The sequence below is a fragment of the Schistocerca cancellata genome, chromosome 1, assembly GCF_023864275.1.
Source record: "Schistocerca cancellata isolate TAMUIC-IGC-003103 chromosome 1, iqSchCanc2.1, whole genome shotgun sequence".
NCBI classification, from domain to species: domain Eukaryota; kingdom Metazoa; phylum Arthropoda; class Insecta; order Orthoptera; family Acrididae; genus Schistocerca; species Schistocerca cancellata.
In genome coordinates, this window is record NC_064626.1 from 429,212,597 (window position 1) to 429,232,519 (window position 19,923).

General features: G+C 44.9%; 1 protein-coding gene across 1 annotated transcript in view; it reads left to right on the top strand.

Moving 5' to 3' along the window:
• LOC126181085 (uncharacterized) overlaps positions 1-19,923 on the top strand; it is a 199,800-nt gene that overhangs the window by 135,023 nt on the left and 44,854 nt on the right. The gene's annotated exons all lie outside the window — the stretch shown is intronic.

The following is a 19,923-nucleotide window of genomic DNA, read 5'->3' on the forward strand; positions in this document are numbered from 1 at the left end:
AAATATTTTGGGAGGCCTTGGTGATGGGGACTCGACCACAGAAATGGACATTTAGCTTTGGATTGGCCGTTCATTCTTAAGATGAAAGTAACTATCTTTGGTTTTCATTGGATTTCGTATTAACCTCAACTTCTCGAAGTATCCATTCACTGTATTTAGACTTGCAGAGAGTATCTTTTTACCAACTTCAAGATTACGCTGTTGAGTAGCTAGAGCCAGATTGCTCGCATAAATGAACTTGCTTGACTCTTTTGCTTGGAGATCAGTCTGCTTCATCGATTGTCGGGGATAACGTGGAAATATCTCTCAGACATGTTGTTTATAGGCCTAATTGTGGTATGGCAGTGTACAGCACTTGGGAATTTATACAGGAGTCCTCCTTTCCACTGTTATCCTAGGCAGCTGCAAGATCAAGAACAGTCACTGATGTTTCAAGACGTTGTTGGAACCCAGTTTCTGTCTCCGAGGTTAAACTACGTACTTGGTCTGTATAACTTCTGTTAGGTCTGAATATTTCATGGGAATCTTGACTCAATACCACTTTGTGCCTTTGAGCTTTCCAGTTTTTCACGAAGTGCGTTGAATGTTGCACCTACTGATCCTAAGACGAGAAAATAGTATTCAGAGGCAAATGAACTGGCTATGGCATGAACAAACAGCCTCTGGTTACACCAAAGCGAAAGGATTGAAGCATGGTCTCAAACAACATAGACTACCCCACAACACGTGGTATAGGTTGTAGTGGTAACGTGAATTGGTGAGGCAATCATTCCTCTTAAAGAGCATTTACGCCTCGTTACGGGCAGCGTCAGTTTGACTTCCTCTTCTCGGTCTTCGTCCCTCGCAACACCGCAGCAGTCGTGGGTGTCGGATGTTTCTCGGATTCCGAAGCTGTGCGTGACGTAGCACCAAGCCTAGGGCTTGACGTATAAAACGGCGGATCTGTAGCTGTTTGTCTCTCACAAACAAAGCTCTTCAGCGTTTTCCTGGACGAGCCCCCAGATAAGCTCCACCTCCACAAGGCGGCAGAAAGCGCCAAGTGCCTGAGGTTACAGTACCTGCAAATCCACAGCGTTTTATCACAAGTAGTAGTGGCATTGCACTTTATGTATAAGTGGAAAATACTCTGCGAGCTATATTTCCTGTTATACATCGACGTTACCGTGAACAGAGGATATGGCCAAGCATATACAGAGCGAATGTAGAGTTCCCCAGCCTGTACTGCTGACTGCGTTGAAATCCCCCGACGTTTCCACGAGTATCTCTCTCATCATCTGCACTCATAGAAGCGTCGCGGAATTTCAACGCAGTCACCCAAGTGAAAGCCCGAGAAGATTTTCATCGGCATATGAGGAGCAAATTACCTGGAACTTACACTCCTTTTAATTCGTGAACTGTTCAAGATATAAATGGATTGCTTTGCGCATATCTACGCAGAGTGGCACGTAACTTTGCATTTGTAATCCACTTGACTTGTGTGTCAACCGTTTTTGTAAATGGTACTATGTAATTGAGAACGGCATTCGAAATCTCTTAAAAAACACGTACAGTGAGAAAACATTTGTAAATATTCACGCTGAAACTTTATGCAAAAATATCCGGGAAATGAACTAAAACTGGAAGGAAAAGTGGCCGAAATCGGCTATTGTGGCGTAAACAGTTCCAGCGAGGATTCTCGTGCCGGGCTGCGTTGTTGTATCAAGCCTTAAGACTGCTCACTTGTTTCCACAGAAGTTGAGCATTTAACTATGAGTACCTATACACACACATTTGAAACAGTTTTCATAGTCCTCTTCTGATATGCTGAAAGTTTGGTACAACAATCGTATCTAACACGGTGTTTTTGTTGTTGTTGTGTGAAGTAGATTAAGGAGGAATTACGTATAATCTTCGTAGCGTAGTCCTATCTCCTTGCTGCGTTTAAAGACATATCCTGAGTCCTGTAGTAGAAAATTCAAAGAAATGTTGACTCCAGCAAGTTTTGAGAAAACCATCTCCCAAAGTATAATCGTGAGCAGTTGAGAATGAGTAGACAATCGAAACTGATGTAACTTCTGGAAGACTTTGTAGTCATTAGTTGAAGTAGATATCGCAGACGATGTGAGTCTTGGGAACTCATAGAAATAAACAAAAAGAGACTTTGATCTTTAGAAATGGGCCACTTGCGAAGAGCATTTAGAATTTCTTGACCTGACCGCATAAGAAATGAGGAACTACGAGAACGTACGCACACCCCATATAGTATTAGGGATGGAATGGAAGAAACAGTGTGAGGATGGTTAGGACACGTCAATAGAGTGGAAGACTGCTGCACGGTCATGGATTTGAAAGTAGAACAGCAAAGAAGAAACCGTTCAAAAGCAGTGTAAATGAACAGAAGCGCGTAGAATTTGCAACTCTGCACCGAAATAAAAATTCCACATTTTGGTATACAGTACTTTTCACGGATGAGAGTAAGTTTAACATCTTCCAGTATGAGGGGCAGAAAAAGGTGTGGCGAAAAAGAAATGAAAGTTGGAAGAAGAGAAATCTTGTCCCATCAGTGAAGTATTGTGCAGGAAATATTCTTCTGTGGGGTTGCATGTCTGGAGCTGGAGTTGGGAATTTAGTATTTATTGAAGGTATTATGGATAATCGGCAGTATCTCACCAGCTTGAAGGAGAATCTGAACCAATCTGCAGAGAAACTGGGACTAAGAACACACTGGGTGTTTCAGCACGACAATGACCTCAAGCATACGGCCATTGTCGTGAAAGAATGGCTACTTTACAATGTACCAAAACCGTTGCATTCGCCTCCCCAGTCACCAGACATAAACCAAATTGAACATCTTTGGGGAGAACTAAAGCGTAGGATAAAAAAGTACAGCATCAAAAGCAAAGATGATATTAAAGCAGCCTTAGTGAAAGAGTGAAATAACTCTACACCTGCGTACACAAAAAACTTGGTGGAATCTATGCCTCGACGTTTCGAAGCAGAAGGTGGCAATGCAAGATATTAAATTGGGCCTGAAAGTGAAGAACATAACAATGTATGTTTACTTTTGTACCTGACCCCTGTTTCATTTGCACGCTCAAGATGTCTGTGTATGAAATTATTACTAATTATGCAGTGTATACAGAGAGGGCCAATAAAATGTATCCACTGTTTAAAAGTCTATAACTTGCAAAGTAATTGACAGAGTTGTCTCATTTATGGTGAAAGTGTAGCTTAAAGTCCAACTTAAAGATATCACTGTAGGTGTACGAAATGGCCACCATTAACATCCACACACAAACGATGCCGCTGAACAGCAGCACGAACTACTGACTGCAACGTGTTCAGTTGGATATTTGCACATGAATGTACGATGGATGCTCGAAGTTCATCCAATGTGCGTGGCTTTTGTCGATAAACGACGTCCTTTAGTGTTCCCCACAGGTAAAAGTTCAGAGGAGTTAGGGTCTGGGGAATGTGGCAGATACTCCACAGCATCTTTACGGCCTATCCATCTCCCTGGTAGATTTTCGTCGAGATATGCCCTAACACGATTTTGGTAGTGCGCTGGGGCACCATCTTGTTGAAAGTAAACTCTTCCGTCTCCATACAAGTCTCGGATGGCAGGTAAAATGGATGTCTGAAGCTTCTGAAGGTACAACTGGTGACTGTGCCGTCAAAGAAGAATGGCCCAATCCAGCCCCGGTAACACAACCCACAGCACACATTTCCTCCTGGCAAATTCACGGCTTTGTCTACATGGACATTGAGATTTTGATCGGCCCAGTAGATGCAATTGTGGCGATTTACTGTACCATTGAGTTTAAACTGTGCCTCATCAGACCGCACAATGATCTCTGCAAACTCTTCATCGTTGCGCACCATGTTAATAAACCACTCGCAGTACTCCATTCTACGATCTGGATCGTCCTTGTTCATTGCGTGTAGCAATCGTGGGATGTAGCACTTCCACTTTGCTGTCTTCAAAATTCGCCGAACACGTGACTCACTCCAGTTTCACGAGCACACTGTCTCACGGACTTCTGTGGTGAGTGAATTGTTGTAACACAAGACCGGAGTTAGCTGGACTTGTTACTGTTACAGGTCGTCCAGATCGTTGCTTGTGTACATCTTTAACACAGCTTCGGCTTCAAATTTGTCTCGAATGCGACGAATCGTTAAACGTGTCGGTGGCTCTGTTTGATACTCATTTCGCCATTGCCGTTGAACCTCATTAATGTTTTCGTACGTAAATACCACTTCAAAACTGACTTCCTTTCATCGAATGCCATGTTTGCTCGAGTAAGTAGGTGCAACTGAGAACAAAACACTGACTATCTGGCGACTGTCATCTGACAAAACAAAACAACGCAATACAACGCTCGTGTGGCGATTGCCGGAACTACAAACTATTACGCTACCAAATATGAGACAACACCGTCAATTAGTTTGCCAGTTGTGGACTTTTAAACAGTGGGTGCATTTTGTTGGACCCTTCTGTATGTTGTTTTTCAGTTCCTAACATGTCTGTTTATGTCACAGAAAGTGAAAAAATGGCTCTGATCACTATGGGACTCAACTGCTGAGGTCATTAGTCCCCTAGAACTTAGAACTAGTTAAACCTAACTAACCTAAGGACATCACAAACATCCATGCCCGAGGCAGGATTCGAACCTGCGACCGTAGCGGCCTTGCGGTTCCAGACTGCAGCGCCTTTAACCGCACGGCCACTTCGGCCGGCTACAGAAAGTGAATACATAATATTTTCCTGATAAGTTTGACTTCAAGAGTTATTTTTACGGTCTACGTAGACTTTAGTGCCCGACTGTATAACCACCCGGCACGTCTGCGGCGTTGTTGAGGAAGAACAAGAACACCTTCAAACAAGCCGAAGGAACGCCCCGCCCGCTAAAAACAGAGGGAGAGAAGCAAGAACGAGTCCATTGTTGCGTGCGGGCTGTGTTTCGCGGAAGCCGCCTTTTCTGAGCTAGGCGGCGTGCCGGCGGCACAGCTGGCCAGCGCAGAGGTGAGCGAACGTCCCGCCGTCCTTGAGCTCCAGGCACCGACCGGACGCGAAAGAACCGCCAACCGGTACTCTCTCCCCCTGGCTGCCAGCGGCTGCGGTTGAGCAGGCGGCAGGAGACGCAGGGAGGGGGATTTTATTTGATGTCACTCCAAGGGCGCGCCCCACGGAAAACAAGGCGTTTCCGAGGTGTTAACTTCTTAAGCCCGACAAACAGCAAGGCGAGACAAAAGCGTCGCCTGTTGTGAGTGACAAGATGTCACGACCTGACAACCCGCGCCGGTTTCGCAACCGCGGCACGTACTCAGCACAGCACAGCCTTCTCCGGACACCGCGGATCGCCCCGCCGCGGGAACATCTCCCGTCATGCGAGTGGCTCTCGCATTTTTTTTCCGTTTTTTTCTTTCCGCCTGTGGCCGCCCGCGACCATCCGTGCGTGCGAGGACATGCCCGCGCTGCCCACTGAGTGCGCACTTCCCCGGATGGGGGCCGCGGAAAGACTGCTACGCACGGTGTTTTGCCTGAATGGAATGTGATGTCGAGAGTTCCAGTGAATTACCTTAAAGCCTCGGCCTAAGTGCCGTGAAATCGTAGAAAATGTGCCTCCACTGAATCGGTCCAACCTAACGACACCGTATACTACTTTGGACTTGTGATGTAATGCATACGTGGGTAGTGATACTTTTAATTTTTGTTTCATAAGTCTTGTGACGGGTTTCACGTCTACCTCAGAGTAGCACCCAACGTCCTCGATTATTTGGCGGATAAATTCCAATCTCCGTTTTCCCTACAAATTTGACATTCTACGGCGCCCTGTAGTATTATACACTGAAGCCCCAAGGAAACTGGTATAGGCATGCGTATTCAAATACGCTGAACACGGAGCTGCGGTCGTAACGCCTATATAAGATAAGTTCAAACGCCTCTGAGCACTATGCGACTTAACTTCTGAGGTCATCAGTCGCCTAGAACTACTTAAATCTAACTAACGTAAGACATCACACACATCCATGCCCCAGGCAGGATTCGAACCTGCGTCCGTAGCGGTCGCTCGGCCCCAGACTGTAGCGCCTAGAACTGCACGACCACTCCGGCCGGCAAGATAAAAAGTGTCTGGCGCAGTTCAAATGGTTCAAATGGCTCTGAGCGCTATGGGACTTAACATCTGAGGTCATCAGTCCCCTAGAACTTAGAACTACTTAAACCTAACTAACCTAAGGACATCACACACATCCATGCCCCAGGCAGGATTCGAACTTGCGACCGTAGCGGTCACTCGGTTCCAAACTGAAGCGCTTAGAACCGCACGGGCACACTGGCCGGCTGGCGCAGTTGTTAGATCAGTTGCTGTTGCTACAACGGCACGTTATGAAGATTGAGCTGAGTTTGAACGTTGTGTTATAGTCGGCGAACGAGCGATGGGCCTCAGCATCTCCGAGGTAGCGATGAAGTAGGGATTTTCCTTTACGACCATTTCACGAGTGTGCCGTGAATATCAGGAAGCCGTTGAAACATCAAATCTCCGACACCGCTGCAGCCAGAAAAACATCTGCAAGAACGGGATCAACGACGACTGAGGAGAATCGTTCAGGGTGACAGAAGTGCGAACCTTCCGCAAATTGCTGCAGATTTTGATGCTGGGCCTTCAGGGCCTTCAACAAGTTCAAATGGCTCTGAGCACTATGGGACTTAACATCTGAGGTCATCAGTCCCCTAGATCTTTGAACTACTTGAACTTAACTAACCTAAGGACATCACACATATCCATGCCCGAGGCAGGATTCGAACATGTGACCGTAGCGGTCGCGTGGTTCCAGACTGAAGCGCCTAGAACCGCTCGGCCGGCCTTCAACAAGTGTCAGCGTACGAACCACACAATGAAATATTGTTGATGTGGACTATCGGAGCCGAAGACCCACCCTTGATCACCGCACGACATAAAGATTTACGTCTCGCCTGGGCCCGTCAACACCGGCATTAGACTATTGGACTGTTGACGACTAGAAACATGTTGCCTGGTCGGACGAGTCACGTGTCAAAATGTATCGAGCGGATGGACATGTACGGGTACAGCGACAACTTCACGAATCCATGGACCCTGAATGTCAGCAGGGGACTGTTCACGCTGGCGGGCGTTCTGTAATGGTGTGGGACATGTGCAGTTGGAGTCATATGGGACCCCTGATACGTGTAGATACGACTCTGACAGGTGACACGTACATAAGCATCCTGTCTGATGGCCTGCATCGATTCATGTCCATTGCGCATTCCGATGCACTCGGGCAGTTCCAGCATGACAATGCGACACCCTACACGTCCAGAATGGCTACAAGGTGGCTCCAGGAACACTCTTCTTAGTTTAAACATTTCGTCTGGTCACCAAACTCCCAGACATGAAAATTATTTAGAATATCTGAGATGCCTTGCAACGCGTTGTTCAGAAGAGACCGCCACCCCATCGGACTCTGACGGATTTATGGACAGCCCTGCAGGATTCACGGTGTCAGTTCCCTCCGGCACTACTTCAGACGTATGTCGAGTCCATGCCATGTCGCATTGTGGCACTTCTGCGTGCTTGCGGGGCCCTACATGATATCATGCAGATGTACCAGTTTCTTTGGCTCTTCAGCATATAACTTACTCCGTGATGTCTTAACACAAGTCCGATCATCCTGTCTCTTCTTCTTGTCAATAGTTTTACAGACGTATCTTTAATTCGCCGATTCTGCGGAGAACATCCTCATTAATTACTTTATCATCCCACCTAATTTGTGTGGCACCACGTCTCAAATGCTTCGATCCTCTTATTTTCTGGTGTAGCCAGAGTCCTTGATTCACCTCCATACAATATTCTCCTCCAAACGAACATTCTCAGAGATTTCTCGGCCAGATAAGGCTGACGTTTGATACTAGACTTCTTTTGGCCATGAATGCCCTCCTTGCCACTGTAACTCTGCGTTTTACGTCCTCCTTAGTTCGTCCTTCATGTGTTATTTTCCTTCAATGGTTGCAGAATTGCTAACTTCATCTGCTTTCTGGTTACCGATTTTGACGTAAGTTTCTCGCTAGTCTCATTTATGCCAGTCATCAGCACTATCGTCTTTCTTCCTCGGTTTGATTAACGATAGCAAAGCTGTCACCACATGTTATTATGGTCTACTTATAAGCCTTTGCTTCGCAATTGAAGTTACAGAAGGGCCTTCGCATATCGTCGCTTTTTACGGTTCCTTACCTCAAACAAAATCTATAGAAATAAAATCTATGGAAAGAAGCGAAGCAATTTCACTACTTTTTCATATACAAAGCGAAATCAGTAAATCCGTATATCCTAGGCAAGTAAACTGAATGTTAGTTTGTATTCGTAAAGATAAGATTTAGGTGCTTAATTCTGTCACTAACGCAAAACTCCGAAAATTCCGCGGTCAAAAAAAATTACAGCACCTTCTATTGGCTCTTTTATATACTACGAGACTAACAGCGCTAACTATTCGTTCTTTGGTTTACTACGCTGTGATGAACATGCCACTAAAATGAGCAAACTACTAAGCTGAACCGACTCCTAAAACTTTAAATTACGATATTATTTTTCATGATTAAATTTTGATGAAATAAGGCCTATATGCTGCTCTTGGCTACGCTCAAATTACCGGCGAAACCCCCATAAGATTTCGTCAAAGAGTTTTGGAGATTAGCACATTGCAACAGACGTTACGATGGTTTCACAGTTTTATCATTAGCAAAGATCTGTGGGCAAATAGTGATAGAATGGAATACTCCCAACATTTCTGTTGCTTTTGTATTAAATTTTTGGACTGTAGGTTCTGGTGACAGGAACTGCAGCCTACTCCGTCGTGTAGATTGGGTCACGACGTGACAATACGTTTGTTGATTGGCGAAGCTAAGGACTGTAATGTCATGCGTATTGTAATTCTTATTTGGAGCTCTTTAACGTATTTACTGCCCTTCGATGTGCGGTCCGAAATTTTGACGATACGGGGTACTGTGGAGTGTATGCTAGCAAGCGTAAACTAATGACTGGAAAACAGCTTCGTTTATCATTCGGCGTTATCAGAGGCACCATTTCATCACGTGCAATAATTCATCCTCCAGTACACCAGCACCACCTATCTGAACGGTGTTCTGTCAGCAAGCAACACGTATCGCTTCATTCACTTCTCGAAATACTCATATCCCGCCGCATGTAACGAACTATACCGCGATTCATCAACCCAGGCGCCGGGCGTGCAAGAACGGTGTCACTGCAGACATACTAATATTTGTGTGTAAATTACGATGAGAGTATCACTGTCCCTCCAGCACAGCAGCTACCTCTAATTTCATTGCGCATAGTAAAAGATAAATTCATTGGAAGTATTTTCAAGAAGTATTGTCCATCCACGAGGGAAGTAGTTTACAGAACACTCATTAGACCCATATTGACAATTGTACCTCAGACTGGAACCCTTATCAAGTAGGGTTGATAGACGTAATACAGTAGATCCCAAAAAGAACAGCATGTTTCGTCACGGTTTCCGTTAGGAAGCGCGAAAGCATCAGCAAGGTGTGTGGTCCAAGTCCAGTTGCAGATGCTGCAAGAGAGTTGCCTTGCATCACTGTACATGTGCGTCCCTAGAAGAGTTGACTAATACAGTGTTTCCTCCAACACATATGTCACTAAAAACACCATGATTGGATACATTCGAGCTCATGCCGAGGCATAGAAACACCCGTTCTTCCTACATACCATGCGTGACTGGAACAGGGAGAGGGAAAAGCGACATCGATACCCAAAGTGTCCTTCGCCACACAGTTTAAAGGAGGATAGTGGTGGGTAGATGGTACGCGACAATCATACATATGGAAAAGTCGTATCTCTCATAAACGAATCATCGAACAGGTTTTCTCCGTAAGTAACTCGACATTCACTTACCTCAGGGTATTCTTTTTTTACGTTTTAAAAAGTGAAATTGCTCAAAGGTCCTTGATGAGGCCGGATCGCAGCAAAATGTTTGTGTAAGGGATGTACATATAATTATAATAATACTGCCAGACTCCGTGAATCTGCGAGTTGGCTTTGCGTTGAGAAGAACTTCGTTCCTGCCTTATTGTAAGTTTACGCAGTAACTGAATTGGCTACTACTTCCGGTAGGATGTACACAAACAGAGCAGGTAACAGTTTTATGTGGTCTTTAGGGAAAATATCAAAGGTAGCGTACGGTACAAGAAAATTTACACTTCGCCAGTGCTCTATCACTGACAAAATGTGTGCTTCCTTTGGAACTAAAACGAATGTTCATTTAGGAGAATTTACATAAAGGGCGATGCCGAGAGATTTGTAAAATCTTTCCACGACAGCGGACGAAGATTTGAGTGATAAAACAAAGGCAACGAGAATTCTTATCTACATTGTCGTTGCGAAGCTGTATAACATACTGGAGCGTAAACTCGTTCGCCAGTCAGAATGAAAAGCTCGTAGGCGATGCCTTCAGCGAGCCTCGTTGCCTGAGACCGCGGAGCAGTTGGTTTCCTACTGCGAGCTGCTGCGAATGCTACGGTGTTGCCTGCACTTTGCATAATGAAGATGGAAATCCCGTATCGTAGAGGCGCCTTTACAAAAACCAGACACAGCCGACGGAAGAATATCTCGAAATAGGCACACATTCTGGACAGGCCTGAGTAGTCCAAATCTGGTAATCACTGTGGGATAAAGAGGACTCTCACACGTTAGGGTTTCTAGACTGGTGATCTGTGCAAACATGGTTGTTTGTTTAAACGTGTTATTAACTTAAATAATGATGACCACACAGTTCACTAAAAAGTGTTTGATCGTCCCTACAGAATTTTCGCCATACTGAAAAAGTGCATTCCTCTAATGAACAACTAGTTTTTTAAAGATTTATTTAGAATCAGCGAAAATTTCTTTTGTGACAATCGCTGCTTTTATGAATGCTGACGATTTTTCATTAAATGGTCGAAAAGTATGTGACGACGAATAAACAGGTTTTCTAAATAGAACCCGAGATAAGTGTTAGAGCTTTGTTATTTGCCTAATTTCTAGCTCCGCATGAGGACGCTGTTGAGACAGAAAACATTTTAGTTGAGATAATTCAGTTTGACGGTATGTAAGGAGGATATAATCGACGATTCCCCTAAAGCCAGACTGGGATTCAGATGTAGCTTCCCTCAAATTCGAGATTGCTTCATTACCAATGTTGCAATTTACTCTCTTCCGAAATCCGTTATGTAAGGAAACTTACCTCGAAACAGTGATAATAGCAATAAAAACCGACTTCACACGTCTTTGAGCAGCCAGTAACTCTTCAGTTGAGGACGGTGTTCGTTAATAATTTTGACTGGTTCCCATAACTATGGATTTAATGTTCCTGATTATTTTGTGAAACAAGTTTCAGTAGTTTGGTTCTCGTCTGAAGATAAAGAGTATATACCGTGAACAGTCAGTCGCCGTTCATTCTGAGACTAGAATGGATTCTGAAGAATTGTAGTAGAAACTAAGCAGGCTACGGAAAAAGTAGAAAAAGGTAGATTTGGAATTATTATTAGTGAAATATAGAAATGGAAATTTGACCATACTGGATCGGAACATTGTAATAATCCTTTCATCTGTTCCTCCTACTGGTTTTCTTTCAGTTATATTTCGCCTATGTACACCACCATGATTCTTGAAGTAACAAAAGTAGAAATGAATTGCTTAGTTCTAGCTTAAAATGTGAGATGGTGCATTTTCTAATGTTCAATAAAACTTTACTTATCGGTTTTAATTTTGTTTTCTGTGTTTCTTTCTTCTATGTGTAATTTGACTTCCTAGCTAGCACAATGTGTTTCTTTTCCTACTCTCTCTCTCTATCTATCTCTCTCTCTCTCTCTCTCGCTCTCTCTCTCTCTCTCTCTCTCTGTGTGTGTGTGTGTGTGTGTGTGTGTGTGTGTGTGTGTGTGTAAGCATTTTCTCTTTTAGCCAACTGTTTTCATGTTACTCATTATAGTAGTCGTCTCTCTTTTTTTTAATTTCATCCTTAATACGAATTCTTATTCATTATTCTGCCTGCAGCGTATGTCAGTTCTTTATTCCTCAGTTTCAACACGGAGGAGAATCTCATACATCAATCATCACATTTACATTTATGTTTTCTTCCGTATACTCTGCCTACTACGCCACTGTCTCGCTGATTTCCTCATCAGTAACTACTCCACAGCTCTTGTGTTTTATACTGCACCTCGAAGAAGAAAACAGAATACAATGAGTGTGTCTATGTGATGTCATCACGCGAAATATCAGATATTACACCGTGTTTCGTCGCATAGCATGTGAAGGAGCTAATAATGAACGCCACTAACGTAGGTAGCGTTAAACCCCTACCTAGCGTTTCTTTTTACACAGTTTCACCTGGGTAATGTTGAGCGTGCGCCAAAAAAATCGAATTTCATTGTGGTTAGGATTTTGCATTAAATTGCACCTCCGTTTTAACTGCCTGGGTGACATCCGTCTTCCAGCGGTGCTCTCAACAGCACCTGAGTTCACGGCTGGTTTAGCTACGGCGAGTTTGAGCAACGTGCTCTCCTTGTGCTGCATCCGCTTCAACTGCAGTGTGCAATAACAGGGGCACTTTCCGCCTGCCCCAAGGCTCAGAGGGAGTCACGGAGCACTCGCGATGGCGAGCATAACTCGGCGGTCGTGAGAGACGATACACTCTGGTTGGAAGTGTGGCGTTTCCCTGTGCGCCCCGACCACGCCCCGGCGAGGGCGGAGGCAGCTGCGGGTCGCGGGGTCAGGCGAAAGTGGGGTAGGCGTGCCGAGAGCGGAGCCTCTCGCCCGAGCATCTGCGACTCTCCGCGCTGGTCCGCCGGCCTGTGTTGCTCAAGCCGGGGTCTGGGATCCGCCTACTGAAGACCCCATCGCCACGCTGCTACTGCTGCCTGCTGTTACTAGACGGTTTCCACCTTCGTGGCGACTGAATGAATAACGGAACTTGCATGAAAACAGGGCACGATGGCATGACCAAGACGGCGCATGTACGATACTGAAACCCAAGTACAATTTTCATTACGATAACGTCTCAAGAAAAGGCAAAGCCATCTGAGGGGCTGTTCTGAAGTTCTGCTTGATAACAAAGACATAAAAAAACCGACACATGTTCGAACAATTCGTCGATCTAGAAAAAATGTCCGAGACCGTAAAATGGTGTGAGATGTATTCCTTGGCAGTGACGCATTATACGAAGATTACATTTGCCCATAAGTTTTGCACAGCAGTGTAATGTATGTGCAAGAACTAAAAGGAAAAAAGGAAGCTAGACTCAAGAGAGAAGTGCGTGGAGTAAAAGGAAGTAAGGCAAGGCTTTCCCTAGTGTTCAACTTGTACTACAAAGCCACTCTGAAAGAAGCAAAAGAAAAGTTCGGTGTTAGATGGTATGAACAATAAAATTCACTAATGACACTGCTACCCTCAGTTCAAGTGACGGGGAATTACTGAACCTCTAAACTCACCGACCTCATTTGCACAGAAGATGCATTGAGAGTAAATTAAAGAAAGGCGAAAGAATTGTGGAGTAGGACAAATAAGGTTAGTGATAATCCGAAGAGAAAATTGGTGATCACGTAATATATGAAGTCAAGGAATTCAGCTACAGAAGATAGACTGAGAGTAAAGTACAGAAAGGCGAAAGTGTTGGGGAGTAGGAGAAATAAGGTTAGTGATAATCTGAAGAGCAAAATCGGGGACCACGTAACACACATCAAAAAATGTTTTGCATCACCTCGGTTCCAAGAGTTCCGGAACCTGTACATAAAATTGGAATAGACATCAACATAAACATCATTTCCGCCCTTCTTATTGCTCATGAATACCACACATTGCATTTGTACAACCATACAGCGAGACCTTCAGAGCTGGTGGTCCAGACTTCTGTACACACTGGTACCTCTAATACGCGGTAGCATATGTTGGCCACTCTAGCCGAGCGATGTCGTTATCCTGATGGAAGTCATTCATAAGATGTGCACGGTGGGGGCGCGGATTGTCGTCCTTGAAGACGAATGCCTCGCCAACATGCTGCCGATAAGATTGTCTATCGGTCGGAGGATGGCATTCACGTATCGTACAGCCGTTACGGTGTATTCCATGACCACCAGCGGCATACGTCGGCCCCACATAATGCCACCCCAAAACAGCAGGGAACCTCCACCTTGCTGCACTCGCTGGACGGTGTGTCTAAGGCGTTCAGCCTGACCGAGTTGCCTCCAAACACATCTCCGACGATCGTCTGGTTGAAGGAATATGCGACACTCATCGGTGAAGAGAACGTGATGCCAATTCTGAGCGGTCCATTCGGCATTTTGTTGGGCCCATCTGTGCCGCGCTGCATGGTGTCGTGGTTGCAAAGATGACAAGACGTCCTGTGGCTGCACGAAAAGCGCTATTCAGCATGGTGGCGTTGCTGTCAGTGTTCCTCCGAGCCTTAATCCCGCGATCCAACCGCGGTATTGACCGTCTAGGCATGGTTGAACTACAGACAACAAGAGCCGTGTACATCCTTCCTGGTGGAATGACTGGAACTGATCGGCTATTGGACCCCCTCCGTCTAGTCGGCGCTGCACATGCATTGTTGTTTACATCTTTGAGCGGGTTTAGTGACATGTCTGAACAATCAAAGGGACTGTGTTTGTGGTAGAATATCCACAACGTCTATCATCAGGAGTTCTGTGAACCGGGATGGTGCAAAACATTTTTGATGTGTGTATATGAAATGAAGGAAATCTATTACCTTGGAAACACAATAACACATGACTTGCGAAACAAGGAAGCAGACTAGCACAGACACGGTTGGGTCGAACACATGGAGGGAGGAGGACGTCATGGCCCCCCCTCCTCCCAAAAAACTTTTCAGTAAAAGCGTTTAATATTTTAGAAACATCAATTTCCAGATTTCTCAGCTAACATTCGGAAAATAACTGGCGACCTGTCCCGGATTCACACAGATAACTCTCAGTGGCCTACGGCTTGTCCAGTGTAGCGGTAAAAAATTACGAGGGGCATTCCGTATTGATTTATTTTTTATTTTTTCCCATCATTCATGCTACGTCATATGATCCATCATCATACGAGGGCTGTTCAGAAAGAAAGGTCCGATTGGCCGTGAAATGGAAACCACACTGAAAATCCGATGAAGCTTCATAGAGATGTGTTGGACAATATCTGCAGTATGGCCGTCGGTGTCATCACGTCGCTCTTTTCGTTGTGACCACTTAAAGATGTCCAGAAAACAGTGTCTCTCGCCAAGTCTGAGGGCCTGGTGAGAGATGCCCCTCAATGAAACACTTTTGATTTTCACAGTGGTTTCCATTTCGCGACCGATCGAACCTTACTTTCCGAATAGCCCCCGTAATTGCAAGTATTGTAGTACTTGGTCTAACCATAGACGGAAAAAGTGGCAGGAGTCCTGCTCAGTACTGCCCATTTTCCCAACTGCTGTTATTATGTGAGCGAACAATATAACATGTGATCATGAACGACAGCGCTGGACGATTTGGTTTCTGTGGAAGAAGGGCGTAAACACTGCGAATATTCACATGCGATTGGTGGCAGTGCGTGGAGAGTGCACCGTCACGAAGAGTGGTCTTTCAATACGACGACACTCGTCCCCATACGGGTCTGTAAACGACGCCTACCATCGCGGATACGGGTTTCTGTAACTGCCACACACATGCATTCTCACGGCTTGGCCCTATATGATCACCACCTGTTCGAGGCTATGAGGCAGACGACATTGGTTACTAAAAGAAGCCTACTACTGGTACCACACACAGTCCTGAGACTGGGGAAGACATTTCTGAGAACGTACGTTTGCAGCAGATTTAGCATGCGACTGTAAATATATATACAGTCTCAGTCAAAAAATATCATGTACAAAATTCGGCGAGACTGTCAACCCAGTTCCAAAAAGAAAAGATCAAATATTTTGTAAATCTATCAGTTACTTTAAAATGGAGATAGAACACACATGATGGTAACTAGGAAAGCAGAATTAGAAGCAGTAGGAAGTACTGAAATTGGAAAGAATGAAGCAAGTGAACAATCACCGTGCCAAGTTTAGATCTGTTCAAATGAAAACAGTTGCGCTATGGCGATTGGAATAAAAATCACTCTGGCTTCAAGAGTGTGTATACGCATGATTGTATCGTAACACACCTCAGGAGTGGATTATTTTATGACCTTTAAAGTTGGTCTTTTTTAAAGAAAGAGAAGGCGTAGAAGTTCACTAGAAACGATTTCCACGGTAGTGTTCTCAGAAGAAAATAGCGATTTACATACAAGAAGCCCTGTATGAAACATTATGGAGCAAATACTGTGTCGGTAATTTGAAGCTGTTGGACGTGGAGATGAGAGTGAACATGTGTTTCCAGCATTCATCTCCAAATATAATATGGGCAGTAAGAACGACACGGCTGAGTGCTGCCGAGTTGCGTGAATCGTTACATCCGGTGTAATTTCGATGCCCTTTTTAAAGAGTGTGTACTGCCGTTCTGAAAGATTTCCAAGAGAAAGTGCTCCTCCGTCGGACGGTGGGAAAGCCGCGCTCGTTGGGTGGCGGGCTCCCTGCGGTGACTACTGCACCCGCAGGTCGGCGGTGGCGGAGATAAAAACGCTATCAGCCGTCTGGGTAAACAGGCGACACGCGCCAACTGGCCTCTGTGACGCGGCCGACCCCGCTTCACAGAAGCCGTGGAATCGCTCCAACAGCGTGATCTGTGCGGACAGTTCTGAACACGATACGCGTCCGGGGAATAACGGACAAAACTCCGGACGGAAAAGCACTGAGTTCGCTCCTGCGATCCCAGTGATAGCTTTGATGCGGAAACGTTCTTTGATGTGACACTTGGCGCTATGGTCAGACTGTTATGAGTATGCAGTTATCTCGAGGAATACAAGCGCAACACAGCGTCACTTATAATTACGGTACATGAGCCATGTCAGTACATGTTTCTTTCTTTTACCTTCTCCATTAGGTAACTTTTGCCAGATAGCAGTAAGTTAACGAGCTCTTTCGAAGGCAGCGAGATTAGAAAACAAAACGGAAAGATTACGGTTTAGAGCAGCCAAGAATGCAATGGGAAATGGACGTGATCTTTCCAGAGCATTTGCTACAAGCTTTATCAACAGCGGGCACCCTAAACTAAGGGAAACTTAAAGTTGAGTGACTGGATGGAATTTGAATTCCGTACCATGTTAGTTCAAGTTCCTAGTCTTACCAAAGCAGCACCTTGTTCTAAGTACGAGGGTTGACTGAAAAGTAGTGCCTACACCTTCGTAACTCTTCAACAGTTGGCAGCATTGGTATGCGGCAGGTACTGAATTGTTCCTTAGCCTCCTCTCTACAACTCCAGTTGGCGGGAAGCCTTAACATAGAACGGTTGTGTCGTTAGTGCAAAGTATGGAACCCTGCGCAGACGGTCGGTCAATGCGATTTAACCAACGTGCAGTCATTGAATTCTTGACAGCAAGAGGTGTCACTCCAAAGGAGCCATTCTCCTAATGGAAAGTACAGTAGTCTGCCTTTCATCGACATGAATGTGAGTGATGTAACCTACAGCGTATGTGAGCTCTCGGGTTTTCCCGGCGTGATTGGTTAATGGTGTACCGTCCGGTATTCAGCCGAGTTGTTCTTTCAGTTTTATACACAATGCTCCGACAACCGACCACGTTGACTCCTTCAGGTTCCGCTAATTGAGTTGTTATGCGTATTCGCTTCTTGGACTTAACCAGCGAATACACATACCCACTCAGCGGAAAGTGAAGAAGTGACATTTTCGGTTATTGGAATAGCATAAAATTGAAACAGCTCTACTGAATATCGGGAAATACACCATTAATCGACAGTGCCCGTTCCAGTCGTACGTTTTCAATCAGCACTGCCAAAATGTTTCGCATGTTAGAGCAAGTATCTGTGGAGGCGTTGTGATCCAAAGAACATGACTTTCAAACGTAATGTCACACAAAAAAACAATTTCTCAGTTATGCAGGCGAGAAAAACACGATTTAAGCTTTTGATACACTTTGTCGAAACTGTGGCCTCCAAGATTTAGCTGAGTTGTACAAATTTCGGTTGTGGAAAACGTTAGATTTGCACTGTTCTCTGCGGACTCACCTTGTAGGTACCACGGGTTCTGGAGATGCAGTGAATTTGCAGACCCAGTGAGAATTACGCTTCGCAAAGTGTATGCCACCTTGTCTTGAATTATCTTGCAACTATCAGCGAGCTAATTAACGTCATAAAGTGATTCGGATTATGTTGTGGTCTCCACCTACGGTTTCTGTTCATAACGCGTACGCGGATGTGGACTGGTCACGTCAGAAGGAATAAGCATAACCAGAGAGATAAGGCAGGGTTAAGTGTGACCTTTTCACTCGTTAGACTCGGCAGTCGACCACGGTTACATAACGCTACATGCAAAGCACACGCGACTGTTATATAACTGCAGTGTGTGTATGTTTATACAACAGTGCACCAAAATTAGAAACATGTCTCATTTAGGTGTTATTTGTGTTATAAGAATTCAATCATTTTTGCAATTATGAACCCTGCATATACAGTTCACATTTCCAAAAAATGTAGATTCCAAAATTGAACGGCACGTTAGTTTTCATTCTTTCTAGATTGGAAATGGCAAACCATTCAGATTCTACACACTGAATACACGGGTCCGTTTGTGGAAGTATTTAGTAATACTGTGCTGGATTCTACGAGACTGATCGTGTTGTACAGTAGTAGAAATCAGTATGAAGGCTTGGATATTTGTGGGAAAAATGAACATTGTCGGTTGGAATAGTTGTGCGCAGTGTATATGCCATGGTATGGCAGCCTGTACACCGACAAAGCAGTATCGCATTTGATTCAATGGTACAGTATACAACAAGAAATCAGCGATGCAGACGGTAGAAGATGAAACCCAGTATAAGGGCAGTCGGCGGTGTGCGGTGTTAGTACGCGCGTACGTGACTTTACTGCAGACAGGAAACAGAAACCAGTGGTGACAACGTGTGTTACGTACATAAAACACGACTGTGACAATACCACGCGGGAAACAGTTATCATGTGATCGGTGCTTGCGTGGAAATGGGACTCTCTAATCGTCAAATCGCCAAGAACTCGAGTCGTTAAAGTACAGTGATTGATAATGTCGTTAGACTGAGCATACGATACGGGCGCAACGGAAAACAGGCAAAGTAAAACATTATCTGAGGCATCCAAAAGGTTATTTTTACAGAAAGAAAGGGCCACAAACCGTTATTTTTCTAAACTTATTGATAATTTACAACTGGCAGTAGCTGCCAGAGGCGTACAAATTGTCAAATGCCAAACATCTTGCATTGAAGAAACGACTGGATGAGCCTGATGTAATAGCCGAATATAAACAGCTAGACTGAAATCTCCAGAATGAGATTTTCACTCTGCAACGGAGTGTGCGCTGTTACGAAACTTCCTGGCAGATTAAAACTGTGTGCCGGACAGAGACTCGAACTCGGGACCTATTGTCTGGCAAGTGCTCTACCAACTGAGCTACCCAAGCACGACTCACGACCCGTCCTCACAGCTTCAATTTTGCCGTGTCGTGCTTGGGTAGCTCAGTTGGTAGAGCACTTTCCAGGCAACAGGTCCCGAGTTCGAGTCTCGGTCCGGCACACAGTTTCAATCTGCCAGGAAGTTTCAGCTAGACTTAAGTTTGCAGAAACGTGTTTGTCGTGAACTTCTGAGTGCATAAAGTGACCTACAGCGATGAGAAGAATTTAATTTAGATGGGCGGGGTAGCTTTCAGTTTTATTGGTATGATCTGACAACACAGCAGCTGGTAAGAATGAGCGGAAATTTTTTGTGGTGGAAGTGTCATGATGTGGGCAGCCTTCTGCGCTA